Source organism: Callorhinchus milii, unplaced genomic scaffold (genome assembly GCF_018977255.1).
Source record: "Callorhinchus milii isolate IMCB2004 unplaced genomic scaffold, IMCB_Cmil_1.0 Scaffold224, whole genome shotgun sequence".
NCBI lineage: Eukaryota > Metazoa > Chordata > Chondrichthyes > Chimaeriformes > Callorhinchidae > Callorhinchus > Callorhinchus milii.
In genome coordinates this window covers 1-18,924 of record NW_024704965.1, presented here as the reverse complement: position 1 = coordinate 18,924, position 18,924 = coordinate 1, and the positions used below count along the sequence as shown (strand labels likewise).

Genomic DNA, 18,924 nt, shown 5'->3' with positions numbered 1-18,924 from the left:
TCCCTCCCCTCACCCTGACCATTTCCCCCCTGCTCGGGTCATGACCCACTGTGCAGCGCCTTGGGACGTCCTCCTGACGTGAAAGGCGCTTTATAAATGGAATCTTGTTGTTGTTGTTGTTAAATAGCATCAAGGAGGAAGCGCTTGGAGTATCTGTTCCAGACCTTACTGATTTGAATCCTGCTTCTGCAAGGTTCATGAGGAGATTTATTTACACAGCGAATTTTTAACATCTGAAAGGCATTGCCTGAAAGATCGGTCAATTCAGATTCAATAATAACTGTTAAAATAACTTCAATAAATAATAGCAAAGGAAAATAATTCTAAGGATATGGGGAAATAATGGAAAAGGTGAATTGATTAGGAATCTCTTTCAATGAGCTCGTAGGGATCGAATGGGCCAAATGGACTACTTGTGTGCTGCAATAAGCTATGATTCTATATCAACGTTTGCTTGAGAACTGTTGTCTCCTGACCCTTCTGAAAGCGACGATCGCATTCTGGTCTTTCTCTTTTCAGTTCAAGAAAGCAAGTTTCCAAAGCAGGTTCAATTTATATATCACATCTGCGGGATCCCACTTCTGTCTTGTAGCTTTGAGCTACTAGAGAAGCCACACAGATGAATATTTCCAGCTCATTTGCAATGTGTAGTACAAGCGATAAACACAAAAAAGTTTGCCCACAGCATTGACTGAGAAACAGCCTCAAATTGGTTGATTAATTTTATTTATTTTATTTCGGGGACTGTTGCCCAGGAATTATAGAATCTCTATGCTCTTCATGAATAGTTCCATGGGATATATTAACTTCGATCTCAACAGATAGTCGGAACGTTACTTTAACATATCGTCCGACGGCACCTCCAACAATGCAATACATACCATACCCAGCAATGCATTGGCGATCCCTTTGAGGGGTTCGAACCTAAACTCACCTGACTCAAGTGCGAGAGTACAACTACTGAGCCAGTGGCACCTTTGTGGCTGATACCATCATTCATAAACAAATGTGTGGCATGCAAGGAAGTCATACTTGAATTGGGTGAAGTATTATTATCTGTGCCATTTCACCCTTACCTGGTTAAAGATGAACTGTAACCTAAGCGCCCAAACAGCCGTGGTTCGTCCCATGCTGCACCCAAAACATTCTTTGATAAGTTAAGCGGGATTCGTGCCCCCATGGAGAGTTTGTGCCATCAATTGAATCCTGGGGAATTTCATTTGTAAATGTGAACAAAGGTGGATCTCCAAACTAACTTAGAAACTTGAACAAAAACAAGTAAATTTTCCGAATGGTGACGTCGGGGATATTTTAGTCTTGCGTTTCAGCATGGATGAGAAAAACAGCTGTCCAAATTTAATTCACTGAGATCAATTGCGTAACTCAGTGAGGGAAAATGTTTTGCTCACTGCTGAACCTCATCCAGGATCATGTGATAAAATTGATCAAAGAAGCGTTCCCTACTTTGATTTAAATAAAACTCAATTTAAGGATCTTGAGGATCATTCTTTCAGCGTGAGCTACAGCCTGTATCAAGAGGAGGAATCACTTGCGTCTCTATGACGATGAAAGCTCCGATAATTTACCGGATAGAAGACATTTACTACCCGATTGTCGCTGCTGTTGGTGTTCCTGGCAAGTGATTTAACTAATTCGTTATTTGGAGTAATCTGCAGTAAAGTTTGCAGTCTGACTAAGTTTAGCACTCACCCACCTAAATCAGGAAGTTGTGGTCTCATGGTTACTGGTGATTGTGTATTGGATGTCCCATGTACCGCGATGACCCACATAACCAACATGTATCGTTCTCTATATTTCTGTGTACATGCGTCTGTGTTTCCCTCTGTTTCGATATTTGTTTGTGCTGCTCTGTCTGCCTATTCGTGGCTCTCTGTCTCTCTCTCTGGTTAAGTGCATATACACTTCTATGTTTGTCTCTCCCTGTCTGTGGGTATCTCCGCATGTGTATCCGTCTCTGACTCAGTGTGTTTCTCCCTCTCTTTGTCTGTTTGTATCAGTCTCTGCCTGGGTATATATCTCATTCTCTATCTGTCACAGTGTGTGTTTGTGTGTGTCATTGACTCTGTGTATCTCTCTCTCTCTCAGTCTCCCGAAATCGCTGTGTTTCTCTCCCACTCTGTATCAGTACTGTTCTCTCTAACTGTCTGTGTGTATTTATGTCTCTCTGTAACTGTTTGTTTCATTCTATATCTGTATCGCTCGCAGTCTGTCAATGTGCGTGTCGCCCTCGGTGTTTTTTTTGTATTTTTCTGTCCCTTTGTGTGTCTGCATCGCTCCGTCTCTGCTATTGTATCCGTATGGATCTCTCACTCTTTGTGTGTCTTTATCCATTCGTGTCTCTCTCTCTCACTTACGTGTACATCTTTCAGTCTCTGTGTCTCTCTGCATCTCTCTCTCTCTCTGTTTACTGCTATTTATGTATCACAGTGTAACTCTGTGAATCGGTGTATTTTTCTCTGCATCTCTCCCGGTGTATCTCTTCTTTTCTTGCTGTACAACTCTTCCACTTTCTCTCTCTGCGTATCGGTATATTTGTGACTCTCTCTGTGTGTACCTGTTTTTCTGTGTCTCTATCTGCCACTGTATGTCCCTGTCTCCGGGCCGTTTAGTGAGGGACCACAGATTTTCCTGCATCTCGTATTGAATACAAAAAATTACGCTTTGAGTTGGGAGAAGCGACTTTGTCCCAAAAGATATTTAACTGTTTCGCTTAATCGGCAACAAATCAAACGTAGGAATGGACGCTTAAGCCTGAATATTTTTCTTTCTCTCTCTCACTCTAGCGAACCTGGTGGCGATTGTAATACTGTCACACTGGAGGTGCGGTCTCTCAAAATGTGTCTCTCGATATCTGGTTGCCATGTCAGTTGCTGATCTGACGGTGGTTATTTTCGTTGTGATTTTCGCTCGCATTGTTTTTTATTACAACCCATATTCCTTCGTGTCCATCACCCCTGTGTGCCGGCTGCTAAATACGTTGGGTACTGCAGCAACATCAATTTCTGTCTGGTTAACTGTGGCTTTCACCTTGGATCGATATGTGGCCATCTGTTGCCAAAAATTTAAAACAAAATATTGCACAGAAAAAATAGCCTGTACAGTGATAGTGGTACTGAGTGCGTTCTTCATAGTGCAAAATATTCCGTCGTATTTTGCGTATGAACCAGCTTATGTAGTTAACAATATGCCGTGGGGCTGTGTTACTATAAAAAGCTTTTACAGTTCTCTCGCATGGACAGTGTTGGAAACGCTTGACGTTATTTTAATCCCGATTCTCCCATTCGTTCTGATTTTGATGCTCAATGCCCTGACTGTCAGACACATATTGGTGGCCAGCCGAGCCCGCAGTAGATTGCGGAGACACAGCAATATGGAGAGGAATAGTGGAGCGAGTGACAGTGATCCAGAGATGAAGAACAGAAGGAAAGCTATCGTTTTACTCTTTGCTGTTTCCGCAAATTTTATATTATTATGGATGACATATGTATTATTTTACTTATTTCGGAAGCTTTCAGGAAAATATAACTTCACAGATCATAATAGTCCTTCGTATATTATCCAGCAAACTGGCATTATGCTGCTGTTTTTGAGCTCCTGTACAAACACGTGCATTTACGCCATTACACAGACTCAATTCAGAGAGGTGATTAAGAGAGCGATGAGAGTTCCTTTGGTTCTAATTGTTGGATTTCTTAATTGAGAGACTTTGCCAGTGTTGCATTTGTGTGTGTGTGTGTTTGTGTGACTGGAAAGAAACAGTGAGTTGATTTAACGTCTCTCCCCAAAAGCCGCCGAAACCCAGGTCCATGCCTCAATCACCTATCGGATGGACTACTCAAATGTCCTCCTCGCCGGTCACCCCTCCACTAACATTCATAAAATCTTGGTCATCCAGTACTCCGCCGCCCGCATTCTTACCCGCATTATACTGCGCTAATAGATAACCACAGTCCTTGCAAGATGGTACTGCCTGCCTGACAGAGATAGAATAGATTTCAAGATCCCCACTCTTGCTTTCAAATATCTCCACTCCTCCGCACACCCCTACCTCTCTGACATTCTCTTTCTTCACAACAATAACCGTAGCCTTCTCTCCACCGTTTCTGGCCTCCCATTTTCCACCAAAATCCTCGGCCTTTGCTTCAGTCACTACTCACCGAAGCTATGGAAATCCCGCCTCACTCCCTTCGCCTCGNCCCCCTCTCTTCCTACATTCAGGTCTCGGCTAAAGACCTTTCTTTTCGACGGCGCCTTTGGTTCCCTTTTTCCCCTTCTCCCTGGCTGTGCCCCAGGATCCATTAATGTGAATTGCTCTGAGACGCCGTCCGGCGTGGAGGCCGCTATATGTAAATATAAGTTGTTGCTGTTGTTGACTGATTCATTCTCTCTGTGTGTGATATTTTCTCTGTCTGCAGTGCCTGTGTGTGTTGGTTTGTGTCTGTGTTTGTGTGTTTCTAGGTTTGCGTGATTGTGTGTATGTGTGTGTTTGAGTGTGTGCATATGGCCACGAGTGAATGCATTTTTTTAGAGACCAGTTCTAATGTTCTGAATGTGAGTGCGTCAGTCTTTTTCTCTCAGTCTGTATGTATTTTTGAGTGAGTGCCAGTGTTTGTATGTGTTTGTGTGAGTGTAAGATTATGTGTGAATGAGTGCTAAAGGATACAGTTTTCAGAAGTAAAATGCAATTATAAAAGTGCCAATGTGTCTAAGACAGAAAGTAGAATAGTTTAACCTGGGAGTGGGTCAAACCGACATGAATTTGTTGTTGGACTGGGGGCTTTGCTTTGACAATAAATATTCTTACTAATAAATGTTGGCATTGGATTCAGCGCGATTTATTTGTGCAACTCAATCCCTTTTGGTTTGTGTTTGTACAATATACAATAATGGTGTCAATATAAAACAAGCGATCACTCTTCATGAGGAGGGGCAGCTTTTAACCTGCATGAACCTGTGAAACCATCGACTCTCCGTTTTATTCTGATTTTGCTACTTAACGCTCCAACTGTCATCCACAAGTGAAGGTGTGCGCCATTGGCTGCCATGTTCAATTCACTTTACGCTATATTCCGTGAAGCCCTTGGAGACGTCTCGAAGTAGTGATATGGCACTCTATCAAATTCAAGGATTATTATTTTTAATATTGCCACCCTTAACCCAATTCCATATATTAGTCAATGTGCCTTTCTGCACATAGTTCTTCACGCATCAAACAATTATTTTATGTCATGCCCTAAGTATGTACAATGTTTCTCAATCAACATCACTGGTGAATTAAACAATTACATTTTTCTCAGTTTAATACCCTTGGTAATGTACAAACTATAAAAAGCATAAAACGAACACATATTTTACATGTGAAATTGTGCATACTCAGTTAAGTATCAAGACATCAGCCTTCTAAGCTATATTATCCTAACAAGAATCACAAAACTGTCTGATCATTTCTCTGCCTAAGCAAATTATTAACTTTGAAAAGATTCCACTTCATTCTACTCAGCAAGGTTATACGGTACCCTTTCCATTTGTTGAATCAACAGGTTTCATCTCAGTTTATACTGAACAAAGGGAAAATTTACGAACACAGGAACATCGAGCTCAGCTTCTCTCCCCCCAACAAGCCGAATCGAATAGAACTTCCACTATAGTCAACTTTCGTAGTTGCAGTAATTTCTCCTCTCCTTTCCTTGGAATGTGAATTACTGTATATTCGTGGTTACAACGCTCAGCTCGCAGGCGAGAGCAACTGGGATCCATTCCTGAGCCCGTTGAAACTTTGGGCGGTTTCGTTGCTTTACATACTTCTATTTACCTACCGGTAAGTAGGAACCCGGCTGTTCATTGATTAGCGAATCGCTTTTCTGAGCGTAATAATTCTTCTAAAGATACAAATAATAATATTTCGCTGACTCAATCCAGGACTATATGTGGGACGTGGTTGTGCAAAATTGGCTGCAGCATTACGCTCAAAAAATATTCACTCAATTCACTTTATAATAATAATAATAATAATCCTTACATTTGCTATAGCGCTTTTCACATCGGAAGGACGTCCCAAAGCGCTTCACAGAACGCACAGTAAAGTGAATTGACTGTATATTTGTGGGCGAACGCGGCAGCCAATTGCGCACAGCAATGTCCCACGAACAGTCGTAGATTGAAAATGACCAATTTATTATTGTTTTTGGCTTTGGAGGGATTATTTAGAATATCTTCTGTAAATCGGTTGTGCAAGGATTATTGTTGTCCACAAACTCGGAATGTCCAATATCTCTGGAATTACTGCAATCTCCTTAAATGTGTGTAGTTTTGGTCTGAAGCTCATTTGTTTTCCCTTGGGATTAACTCTCCGCTAATCCTGTATACCAGTCATGCTTTCATTACTTCGAGGTTCGACTGTGCAAACTCCTTGCTTGTCGACATGCCCAACTGTTCACTCCGAGGGATGCAGATCATCCAGAAATGTGCACTCGTGTCATCTTGCGCACTAGGTTCCACGACCCTATCACCACCATCCTTGCCCTGCTCCAATGGCTTCGCAGCTCATGGAGGATACAGTTCAAGATCCTGGTTCTCACTTTGAAAACCCTCCACGGATTTCAAGCTCACCTCAATGTCTCCGAACTTCTAACTCCGTACTATCCTGTTCGCTCCATCCTCTTTGCGGGCTCCGGCCTGCTTCACGACCCTCGCCTTTTGGCGGGCATGCCTTCCGCCGCTCAGCCCCCACCCTCCGTAACTACATTTCGCATTCCCTCCGTTTCGCCACCTTCTTGGCTGCCTTCAAAACCCATTTAAACACCCTCTTCTTCGACCGTTCTATCGATCTCCTTGGTTTCCCCCTTGCCCTCCACCCTCCCCCAAACCTGACGCCAATTCGGTTCTGTCTGTCCAGAGCCTCGGGACATACTCCCGACTTGAAAGTTGCCTTACAAATGCAATTTTTTCGTTGTTGTTTAAACGATCCAGAGAACTCAATGCCTCTATTGTGCTCTGGCTGATGCTGGGCTGAGATGGGTGGAAACAAAGGTCTGGTCCCTGGCCAGAGAACAGGAGTCCCAAGCCACTCGGCTCTCCCTGTTTTAATGGTTAGAGGAATGCTGGATTACCTGTGTGTGGATCTGTAAAGGGAATATACATTAACAGAAGTGCCTGCTCTCCTCAGCGGTTGTTGTGTTGCTCCTTCAGTGAAATTGTGATATGTATTCAGAAACGATAGATTTGCCACGACTCTGCTGAACCAAAACCTTTTATTTTTCCACTTTTCAGTGAAATTGTTGTCGACTCACAAACTCAGCAACTGCGAAATTTTCCTCTATTCCTTCTAATTGCTTCTTTTGTGATTCTGTCTGATTATTATCATGATTCGTTGCTGATAACCTCCAACTTGAATCATTTGAGAGTACTATATTGGTACGTCGACATCATGCTGATTCTCCGCAATCAACAACTAAACGTATGGATCAACATAGAAGGGAAAAATCAGTTTTATCAATAACCCTAACACATTTTATATTGATAACATTTTCATGCATCTGATATGTTTACCTTCTTATCCGTCTTAACAGTTTCCTTAATCCACACGCGTCTGTTTATCAAGCAGTAAGTGGGAACCAAGTTGTTAGTCGATCAGCAGATCGCGCTTCTAATTCCTTCAAAATAAAACAATCTAATTTGATCATTCAATCCATGACTGTTTTTGGGACACTGCTGCTCAGAATGGCCTGTTGCCTCTGCCCACGCACTGCATAGTCAATTTGCATTACAGTGCTTACTCACTAACACTGGCTCCCCATTCCACAAAATAGTTAAAGATTATCGTTCGATCCTCAATAATAAATCCCTCCAAAGCATCAGCCTCGAATTTTTTGAGACATTTTACATCTCAACCCACCAGGCTGCTCCTCCCTACAGAGGTGGCCTTTCGTTCAAAGCCATTCTCAGTACGGCAGGTTCATCAAAAAAAAAATTAAGTAGCGTCCCTCGCGGTGTAGTGTCGCAGACAGCAAACCGCGTGGTTGAGGCCAGTCCAGGAGATGCGACGAACCAACTTTTGGCAGCACCAGAATAGCACCGATTGTTTCTGTTATCTTCTCTCGCTACATTTGTGCTACTGGCAATTTTTACAAGAAGTGCACGATACGAAGATGATATTTGGCGTTATAAATGTCACACGTGAAGATAGTTAAAATTACGAGCTGAACATTGAGTCGAATCTACGATTAAGAGTTTGGAGGACGCATATTTAGCGACTGTCTGCCAATCTGTGTATTTCTGGGCAGTGCAATAGAACGTCCCTAAATCGTGGAGATACAAAAATACGCCTCTTGTTTATGAGAAGGCAAATTAGCGATTCACTGACAAACTAGTTTCAAAATAGATTAAAAATGAGAAAATATTCTAGGCCTTTTTGTAAACCTCCCACTTATCTGTGAGAGTGAAAGCATTTCAAAATTTACATTTTACTGTCTAAAATGGAAACTTGACTTCGCTCAGTTTGGAAACTGAAATCTGTTACGTCAGGTAAGACAATGATACTATAACATGAATGGAACTTGCTGATCAATCAAACGCAATGCAAAATCAAATCTATATATAACACCTTTCACTTCGGGAGGATGAGTGAGGCTCGTTGAACTACCAAGTACATTCTCTGCAAAATTGCTTCTGTGTCTTGTGAAATACTCAGTTGTTGGACGGTTGCAAAATATGAACAAGTGAAGGTGCCATACAGATTTTGTAAATGGATTCAAATTCGAGAGTAATGGCAATTACACTATACAACTGAATTTATTGATAAAATCAAAGTGGAAATTTCAAAGGTTATTTCAAGTTCATGACAGTGGGGTTACGTTTGTAGACCGTTTATCAGCTGAGCGAGGCTGGTTATGGTCAGCGATTGTACATAATGATTATATATCAATATTAATAATGTATTTATTACATCATCAATAACAAGTTCTCATTACCGACAGTATTCAATTTTGTTGGCATTTAGTTTCTTATTAAAAGCTGCATGAACCTGTTGTTCTCAGACAACGAGCCTGACATGTATAACTATGGCTTCCAGACTGAAAGTTCATTGCTCAAATTTCATAAGGAAACAATCGCACTCTATGAGCAATGAATCTCAAATGAAACGAGAAAATGGAGATGGTGGGAACGGGTTTAATGGTGATGAATACAATACTACATAATAGTTATTCAACATTGGTTGGACATTTTCTTAGGAAAAATCTTCTACTCGGATGCTAAGATGGAAGTGAATAATACGTTTACTTTACCATTTAAAACGAAGGAGACTTCCACAGCTGAATTTTATTTGAGAATGCATCCTATGCGATAACGTTTATAATTGCATCTCAAAGCTCTCATCATAAAAAACTACACCTCGTGAACATGATCTCTGTTTTTTCAATGTCGAATATATTGCTAGAACTTGAATAACATCAGTGCAAGGGTATTCGATGGTTGTATTGTAGCAACGATTTAAACTAATCAGTCTAAATACTATGTTATTATTTAAACAATTGAAGTAACAGAGCAAATGGGTATTTAACAATCGTGTTCATTTCCTCTCTAAACTTGCCCTGAGTCACCATATAGATGCAAGTGTTTGTGCAGGAGCTCAAAAGCTGAAGGATGAATCAAGCCTGTTGATGATATACTGAATGTTATGTTCTTTCTTTTCAAAGTGATACTTTGCAGCTGACCATTTTAACATGTAGACAACATTTGTCATCCACAAAGTAAAAAAAGTGCCAGATATTGCAAAACGATGAGCTTTCTCCGTTTCCCCATTTCGGGACTTTCTGTTTATTACTCTTGCTGTCACCCCAGATTCGCTCGCGAGCTCTGATGGCTACTAAAATGTGTCTAACAGTCAAACCGTTGACAAAGATAACGGGACTTGATAAAAGTGCCTGATGAAACACAACTATCAAACATTCGTACACTCGCCAGTATGCTGAAGTGCGATAAATTGGTTTTGTACAGCAGTGTTTCGGTATATTATTAAGTATGAGCAGAGGAACCAAAATAAAATGCAGTGGAATGCATTGCGCACAGCTGAGCACACATACCGTTGTTATAACCAAACTGGCAATTCTTACAGATGAATATATGTTTCTTATTTTCTGACAACAAATGGCGACATAGCGATCAAAGGTGAAGGCGACTGTTAGCCATATAGAATATCGAGTGGCTGACGTCAGCAGAACAGTTCGTAACTTACATACAGGAGTGTAATACAAGAAGCTGAAATGTAAATACATATGATTAATGCTATTCAGTATCATATCATTGATGATAGCCATTAGATCCGCCGCTGCAATGGCCATCAGGTAGAGAGTGACGACTTTGGAGAGACCGCAACTTCCCCTGGACAGGACTATTTCACTGAAAAATCACGTGAGCTACATGAATGTACAAATGTTGTTATTATATACCATTAGCAGAAGTTGCCTATTCCTTATGCATAACTGCACTTGGCTGTTTTGTAGCTAAGAAGCATCCGACCAGCAGAGAGCTTGTGGTGAGTTGGAATAATATGTGACAGAATCTCATTTGGTGAAGGAAGTAAATCGTCAGAGGATTTCAATTTAAACTTTACATTTATTGACAGGACGTTATTATATGTATTTTATATGTAATATTATTATTATTATTGCCAGCACTGTTATGGTCCTACATCAGTGTAACGGAGCAGTGTTCAAGTGGCGGAGGGGAAGTAACTACGTAATATATCCTTTAAATGCTCAACACAATCTTTGGTAAAAATCCAAGGATTTTTGCAAATAATTTTTTCTGTGACTGCGGTTATATTTTCGCTTCAAAAACTTGTGACTCGAGAATACATTTTCCTAAATTTCAAAAATGAAAAAAAAATGCAATTATTAAACGGAATTTGTGACCATAAATGTGAGCTCATCCCCGACAATGGAGTTATTAGCACCACATAGCAGCAACGCTGGTGGTGTAAACGCTCTCAGACGCCGTCCGGCGCGGATTGCGCAGAATGAATCCAAGTTGTTTTTGTTGTAAGCAACACCCTCCAGCTGATTTGTCGTACAGAAATAATAATAATAATCCTTGCATTTGATATAGCGCTTTTCACCTCGGGAGGACGACCCAAAGCGCTTCACAGAACCACTGTAAAGTGAATTGACTGTATATTTGTGGGCGAACGCGGCAGACAATTGCGCACAGCAATGTCCCACAAAAAAATCTTAGATTAGAAATGACCGATTTATTATTGTTTTTGGTTGTGGGGGGATTATTATTAGGTTTTTGGAGTAAGGAAACTTGCCCAAGGTTTCGTCCTGCCTGGAATTGAACTCAGGTCTCTCGCTTGCAAAGGGAGTGATCTAACGACTGAGCTACAGGACTCCACAGCAGAGTCTCAACTCTCACCACGCAATCTTGCAGTACAGTTCCTCCTTCCGGATCGATTAGTTCACAAAGCTTGCTTTTCGAAATCTATCTGTATCACTTTCTTAGTTAACCCACGTCAATTACACTGCCTCCTACAGGCTGGCTCACCCATTTCTAAGAGATTTGGAGGGAGTCGTCAAAAACTATGGTGCAATAGTCCAGTTTTATTAAGTAAAGCAAACATATCAATTTATCCTTACAACTGAGATTATAGATAGAGTAGAATCGGTATCTAATCGACTGGGAAGTGCGCTGTCCATCGACACAATCCAACTGGTCTAAATTTGCATCTTTCTTTATGTGTTTTTAACTCCATCTCCGCCATTCTTAGTCACAGCGATAGGCAGCCAATTGCGCCCAGCATTGTCCCACAAAAAAATCGTAGATTAAAAATGACCAATTTATTATTGTTTTTGGTTGTGTGGGGATTATTATTAGGTTTGTGGAGTAAGGAAACTTGCCCAAGGTTTCGCCCTCTGCCTGGAATTGAACTCAGGTCTCTCGCTTGCAATGCGAGTGCTCTAACCACTGAGCTACAGGATTCCACGAGCACGTATGTCAAAGATAACACAATTACTACTTTACAATATGCATTTATCATAAGAAAAACATTTGTGCCAAAAGACCACGGTAGGAATCGAACCTGTAATCTTATGATTGCCTTCAAGTTCACCGAAGTCAGACGCCTTATCCATTAGGCCACGTAGTCCACGGTATGCTCAGAAATGACAGTACCGAATGAAATACTACTTCCAGTTATGGTGCTCAATATTATTTTGTCATCTCGTTTTCTACTACCATCAAGAAAGGCGGAAATCTAGAAGGAACCATGAGCATTTTGAATTCGCAATTTCGATATCGTCGCCTCCATTTCTCTTTCACATTTAATAATTTGGAATTATATCGCTCAAGCCACGTAGGTCTCTGTTAAATCACGAATGTGTAAGTAAGCTGTATTCACAGAAAATTTTCCGTTGGCGAGAGACATAATATTTTCCAGGGTTTATACACTGCATCGCCAAAGTAAATGATTTAATTTGATCAATTGGAAGATTTCTCAGTAATTTATTTTTTTAATAAAAATCTTTTGTTATTCTGCTTTTCTTTCCTGCTGTGCAAACCAGCCTGTGGTGTGAAGTAATCAGCCACCATCGTGGCGGAACGGTAACGTGTCTGACTCGAGGTCCATGTCTTGGTTAACGTACAAACGAAACACAATGAAGCGGACACTCTCATCCACTCAATTATAAATTTTACCAACGAAAAGTAACGTCATACCATAGCTGTGTTTTCTCAGTTTGAAACAAAAAGTGTTAAATTATTTCGAAAACAATTGCGCTTTTATATTTCTGTCTTCCTTCGAACAACAAAGAGAGCTCAACGCTACAAAACCGCAGCTGCCATCTTTACCTTCCAGAATCGTATCCTTGTTCTAGTTTGAGATGCTGATGAGTTATATAAGAAATAAACAATAAAAATGATTCAGAACACGCTTTGTCAATAACTTGTGCAAATGGTTTACGGTCAACGAGTCACTTCTGATGTGCTGATCTAAAATAATTTTCACTGATAATATTATCAAGTAATCATTTCAGGGAGGTAAACTCTCAGTTGGACAAGTCTGAGCCACTTGTCTTCCACAGGTTTGTAGAACTCACAATTGATATAAATGTGGAAACATTCCTACATTCAGTGGCACAATTATAGTAACAGGGAGCAATATTCGTAGTCGGCAGGATTCGAACCTGCGCGGGAAGTTTCCCAATGGATTTCTAATCCATCGCCTTAACCACTCGGCCACGACTACAGACAAATAGGAATTGATTTGAAGCAAAACGTGCTGCTCCTGATACCTTGATAAACTTTGTCCTGATAATAATCGTCATTTGATTTGATTCCTTGCATTTCAGATAGTGCGACAGTATGTTATTACATTGTCGAGACAACTCCAAGACGTTCAGAAGATTTCTTATTAACTGACCTGTGTTGTGAAAATGTATTTCCGCAGAACCTCTGCACCAATTTGCCGCGCAACAAATAGCCGTGACTCGAATGTCCAAATTTATCCTGGCAAAAATTTTGGGCACAATGTTTGGGCACAAGATAACAAGTTAACTTTGTACGCTCAAACATGGTGGATTCATTTGTCAGGGTTGCGGTTTTAGCTGGTTTTCATCCAGCAGTTTCTCCGTCATACTCTGCAGTCAGCAATCCTTTTCTTTACGTGTTCCAAATACTCACTGGTAAACAGTCTGTGTTTCCTGGTAAACCTGGTAAACTCCGTTCTAAACACAGGAATTCGCTTTTATCGTCAGGATGGTTAGAAGGCTCCAACTTGCAATAATCATGATGATGCGTTTCTGACGCTACGCTGATGAACAGAATATTTCATTGTAGGTCACCAATTACAATATTTATCTTTCAAAAAATGTGATCCACATCTGTTATGATATTGTATGGTTGAAGTGGGGTGAGTGAAGAATTATGATCGCCGAATAGCTGAGATGTTGATAGCCAGCCTCAATTTTTTTATCACCGAAGGAGATAGCAGTTCAGATAATCTAGTATTACCAGCTGCGAATACAAGTGAATATTTAGCATTGACATTTTACAGATAATGTATGTCCTGCAAATCGGCTGGAGACGTCTCGTCGACAAGATAAGGCGCTCTATCAAAGCATTATTATTATTATTACTATTATTGATTAAACGCAAACAGAGAAATTTCAGATTATGATTAATTCTGCACTCAGATTATTTTAAAACATTTCAAAAGTATGTTAAAAGGAAAAGCGATGGCGATTGCCGTGACTCGGATTCGAACCGAGGTTGCTGCGTTCACAACGCAGAATACTGACCACTATACGATCAGGGCTGTACAGTTGCCTCAAATTGCAGTGCAGTTACTCACAAGTACAAGAAGCGGTCTGCAATTATTTCTTAGAATCAACGCTGCTGATCTGGACGTGTATTCACTTACTTCTGTAACACAGAATGTTTTATATTTTAACGAGGTGCATAATGGAGACAATCTGAACTTTATTATAGAAAATGTTAATCCAACATTTAAGATCAATTATCATCTCGTATATAATATGATCAGCAATGACTGTGCACACAATATTTGTGCATCATGTGTCAATAAGAGTGGAGTGGATTTGTGATTTTTCTTTTGTATCGATTTCTAACTGAATTTGTAGCCTTACTAGTTGGTGAGCTCCGGCCTCTCAGCGTATCAAAGGCTGAGGTTGTGGATTATTTGAGTCGAGTAGGTCGCGAGTTTCACTGATAGAGTTCATGGTATTATTTAAAATGCGAAGCAAACGTGAAGAATAATATGTATCTTCCAGAAGAGGACAGTCCCTGGGTGGGCTCCAACCACCAACCTTTCGGTTAACAGCCGAACGCGCGAACCCATTGCGCCACAGAGACTTCTACACACCGCTTTGCAAGAAAAATACAGCTTTATATTGACATAATTGTTGTCACGGGCAAACTCTGGATTGACAGAAAATGACAACATATGTAAGTTAGTTATTTAGAAAGTGAAATCTGAATAAAAATAGATGGAAACACTGACCAATGTGTGATGTGGGATTCTTTGCTCCTCAGCATCTTGTTCTCACACAACAGACATTCAGGTGAAATACACATGCCCTTAAAACTTGATTTGGAACAACTCAGCAACTAATTTTTGAAGAACGTTTTTGGAGAATAGTTTGAAATCAGTCAGAAATATAAGAGATGCTGGATGGTATATTATTTTTTCACGCTGAGCTGGAATGTTTTATAAAGACGTACAGCGAAATTGAATTTGTTATTAGTTCCTGTGTTTTTTTCGAAATATTGCAAAACGTTCCTCATGGTTCATGATGAGTGGGAACAGTTTTATAATTTTTCTGACTTGTCGGAAGCTATTTGCCTCTTGACAATGAAATGAATTGCGAAAGCTGGAGAAGTAAAGATAAGTTATGATGGAATCAAACTGATCGAACAGGCATTGATACTACCAATGTCTCAGGTTATTGCCTCTTGGACAGAAAAAGTTGGCTGCTGGTCAATCATTGGAAGATGGAAACATCTTGGTACCTCTGTAAATAGCTGATTCTCGTCAGAAAACACATCGGACGCGGTCGATGTAAAAGAAAACAAGATCATGAACGTTTGATAGCGTTGGGTTTCAAAGCCACGTTCCCCAAACAGACTGGAAATTAAATCCGGCGCCTTAGATCACTCGGCCACGATATTCCATGTTTGTCCTTGTCTGCAAAACACATGTAACTACATAGCTCACTACTCTTCTTAACATTTTGTTTGCTGCTATGTCGGAAGCCCGGGTTCACACTCAGACAATCTTTTGAACTATGCTGCGTAAAACAGCGCCAAATTTAGCAATTTTATTTAAAAATTTAAGTATCTCTGCGTAACAAGGATTTTCTCTGTATAACAGTCTTGATCTCTGTATAGCATTCTTGGTCTCTGTGTAACAGGCCTCGTTTTTCTATAAAAGGTGAAGAGTGAATAGTGAATATGCCTTTGAAAAAGGCTAAAGTCTCGCTTGGTTGCTTCCTTCGCTATGAACACGAATAAATTGGTTGTGACTGGGCACAACTTTTTGTTGTTGGTTAACTGTGGCCCGTCCACCTTTGAATACGTTGGAATAACTGCCTTTAAAAACATTACAAAATTTTAGAACATATATTAGCCTTGAAATTATATGATAACTTAAGTATTAATTCAGTTGAAACGCTTCTTTGTCTAATGGATTATGTTTGTAGCATCGACTGGATCTGGGATTGAAAGCCGCATGGGGTGGGGAGGGGAATGGGAAGCCTGGGGAATGAGACCGAGAAGTCGTTTCTAGAAAGCAGGATCCCTGAAGAATGTATAGGCATTTGTTGTGCCTTTTGGTCTCTGCGACACAATAACGTCGTCACTTGCATTGTTTCTATTCAACTTCACAAAACGTAACTTCGACAAATGTGCACATTAACTAACAGTAATTCTAAGCCGTTTCGATAATTGCTGTTCACATTCCAGTAATGCCACACGCCCAAAGCACAAACATCCAAAAATACCCAAAGTTTGGGTTCAAGTAAAAAACAACTTTTCCAAATATTCCTCCCAAGTTCAGAAAAGTATTCCTTCTCGCTGTGAGAATGTGATCCACTTCCCCCCACCCCCATGCGCCGCCCCTCCAACCTCCCCCATCCCTCCTGTAGGCTGAATAACCTGTTCTTCTCATTTATGGATCCTAATATTTGATGCATTAATTTTTTAATTCTGTTTATTTTTGTATGCTAATGCTCCTCCTCCTGATCTTAAGATGAGTTAACACATATCTTGCGCAAGCTTCCTTACACGCCTAATAATAATCCCTCCAAAAAAAATTGTTCATTGTTCAATCCATGACTGTTTGTGGGACATTGATGTGCGCAACTTGCTGCCGCGTTGGCCCATAAATATACAGTGAATTCACTTTACAGTATATTCTATGAAGCGCTTTGGTCCGTCTATAAAACGTGAAAAGCTCTATATCAAATGTAAGGATTATTATTATTATTATTATATCTGCCAATAGAAGTCTGAAATTGGGTGAAAAATTTCCGTATGTCCAGGACTGTGATTGTTACAAGGGCAGGAAGTAAAACTAAAAGAACTTGTCTCCATGTGCATGTAAGCTCTACCAAAAACAAATGGCAAACATTTTTTCCACCATGTACAACGATTCACATCAACGTTATTTTTTCAGTGGAAAATCCAATGGATCTAGTTTGTTAAAACAAAAACACAAGGATTAAAACGACCTCCCCGTCCGAGAATTAAACCCCGGTCTCCCCCGTGTAACACAGGGAGAGAGGGAAGTCATGCTTGACTAAACTTTTTGAATTTTTTGAGTATGTATCCAGCAGGTTGGATAAGGGAGAACCAGTAGATGTGGTATATTTGGATTTTAGGAAGGCATTTGACAAGGTGCCGCACAAAAGGCTGTTACTCAAGATCAAGGCCCACGGGATTAATGGGAAAATATTAACGTGGATAGAAGAGTGACTATCGGGTAGAAAGCAGAGAGTAGTGATAAACGGATCATTCTCGAATTGGCAGGATGTAACTAGTGGAGTGCCACAAGGATCAGTGCTTGGACCTCAGCTATTTAGCATTTACATCAATGATCTGGACGAGGACATTGAATCTAATGTGTCTAAATTCGGGGATGATGCTAAACTAGGTAGCAGAGTGATCTCTTAGGATGATGCAAAAAGATTGCAACAAGATATACATAGGCGCGGGGAGTGGGCGAGTAGGTGGCAGATCGAATTCAATGTTAGCAAGTGTGAAATTATTCACCTAAGGAGCAAGAATAAAAGAGCAGAATGTTTTCTGGAAGGGGAGAAGTTAGTGTTAGTATTCAAAGAGATTTGGGTGTCCTTGCACACCAGTCCCAAAATGTTAGTTTGCAGGTGCAGCAGCAACTAAGAGGCGAACGGCATGTTAGCGTTCATTTCGAAAGGTTTAGAATATACAAATAGGGAAGTTTTGCTGCAACTGTATAGGGTTTTGGTGAGACCGCTCCTGGAGTATTGTGTGCAGTTTTGGTCTCCTTATTTAAAAAGGACATACATGCCCTAGAAGGGGTGCAGCGTAGATTCACTCGGTTATTTCCTGGGATGAGGGGACTGACCTATGAGGATAGGCTGAATAAACTAGGGCTGTATTCTCTAGAGTACAGAAGAATTAGGGGGGATCTTATTGAAACTTACAAGATTCTTAAAGGGCTGATCAAGTAGACACTGAGGTACTGTTTACCCTGGTAGGAGAATCTATAACCAATGGCCACAGTCTTAAATTTAAGGGTCAGCCTCTAAGAGCAGAGTTGAGGAAACATTTCTTCACTCAGAGGGTAGTGAACTTAGGGAATTCACTACCCCAGAAGTCTGTAGATGCTCAGTCCTTGAACATTTTCAAGGCTGAGACTGATAGATTCTTGAGAAATAGAGGGATTAGGGGATATGGGGATAGGGCAGGTAATCAGAGTTAGGTGAGCAGATCAGCCATAATCTTATTGAATGGCGGAGCAGGCACGAAGGGCCGAATGGCCTAATGCAGCTCCTAATTCTTTTGTTCTTATGAATGTGGTTGTGTAATATTTGACAACAAAATAACGTGTAATGTAGATGAGCCCAGATCACAGTAAGTTACCAATTATGGGGCAGGGGTGATAGGGGGAGGAGCCGCGTTTCGTTGTCGTGTTGAAATGAAGAAAAGCGCTGCGCCTGTGTACGCGGAATTCCTGATTACTGCGAGGTAAACAGGGGCGTGTGGAGTAAGGAAACTTGCTGAACATTGTTGGAAAATAAAATCTGCTTTTCGAGTTCCAATCAAACACAACTACTGTTTGCACCAGAGTAGTGTTTATTAAACTCCAGGATCCGTCCAAGTTCCCGATGGGCGTGGGCAAGTGGAGCACAA

At 40.7% G+C, this 18,924-nt stretch overlaps 2 non-coding genes across 2 annotated transcripts; both read right to left on the bottom strand.

Moving 5' to 3' along the window:
• Positions 1-13,178: 13,178 nt before the first annotated feature.
• On the bottom strand, positions 13,179-13,261 carry trnas-aga. Its single transcript has one exon. It is a non-coding gene; the product is annotated as a tRNA-Ser (tRNA).
• A 1,551-nt stretch (positions 13,262-14,812) lies between these two features.
• Positions 14,813-14,886, bottom strand: trnan-guu. The gene has a single exon. It is a non-coding gene; the product is annotated as a tRNA-Asn (tRNA).
• Positions 14,887-18,924: the final 4,038 nt, after the last annotated feature.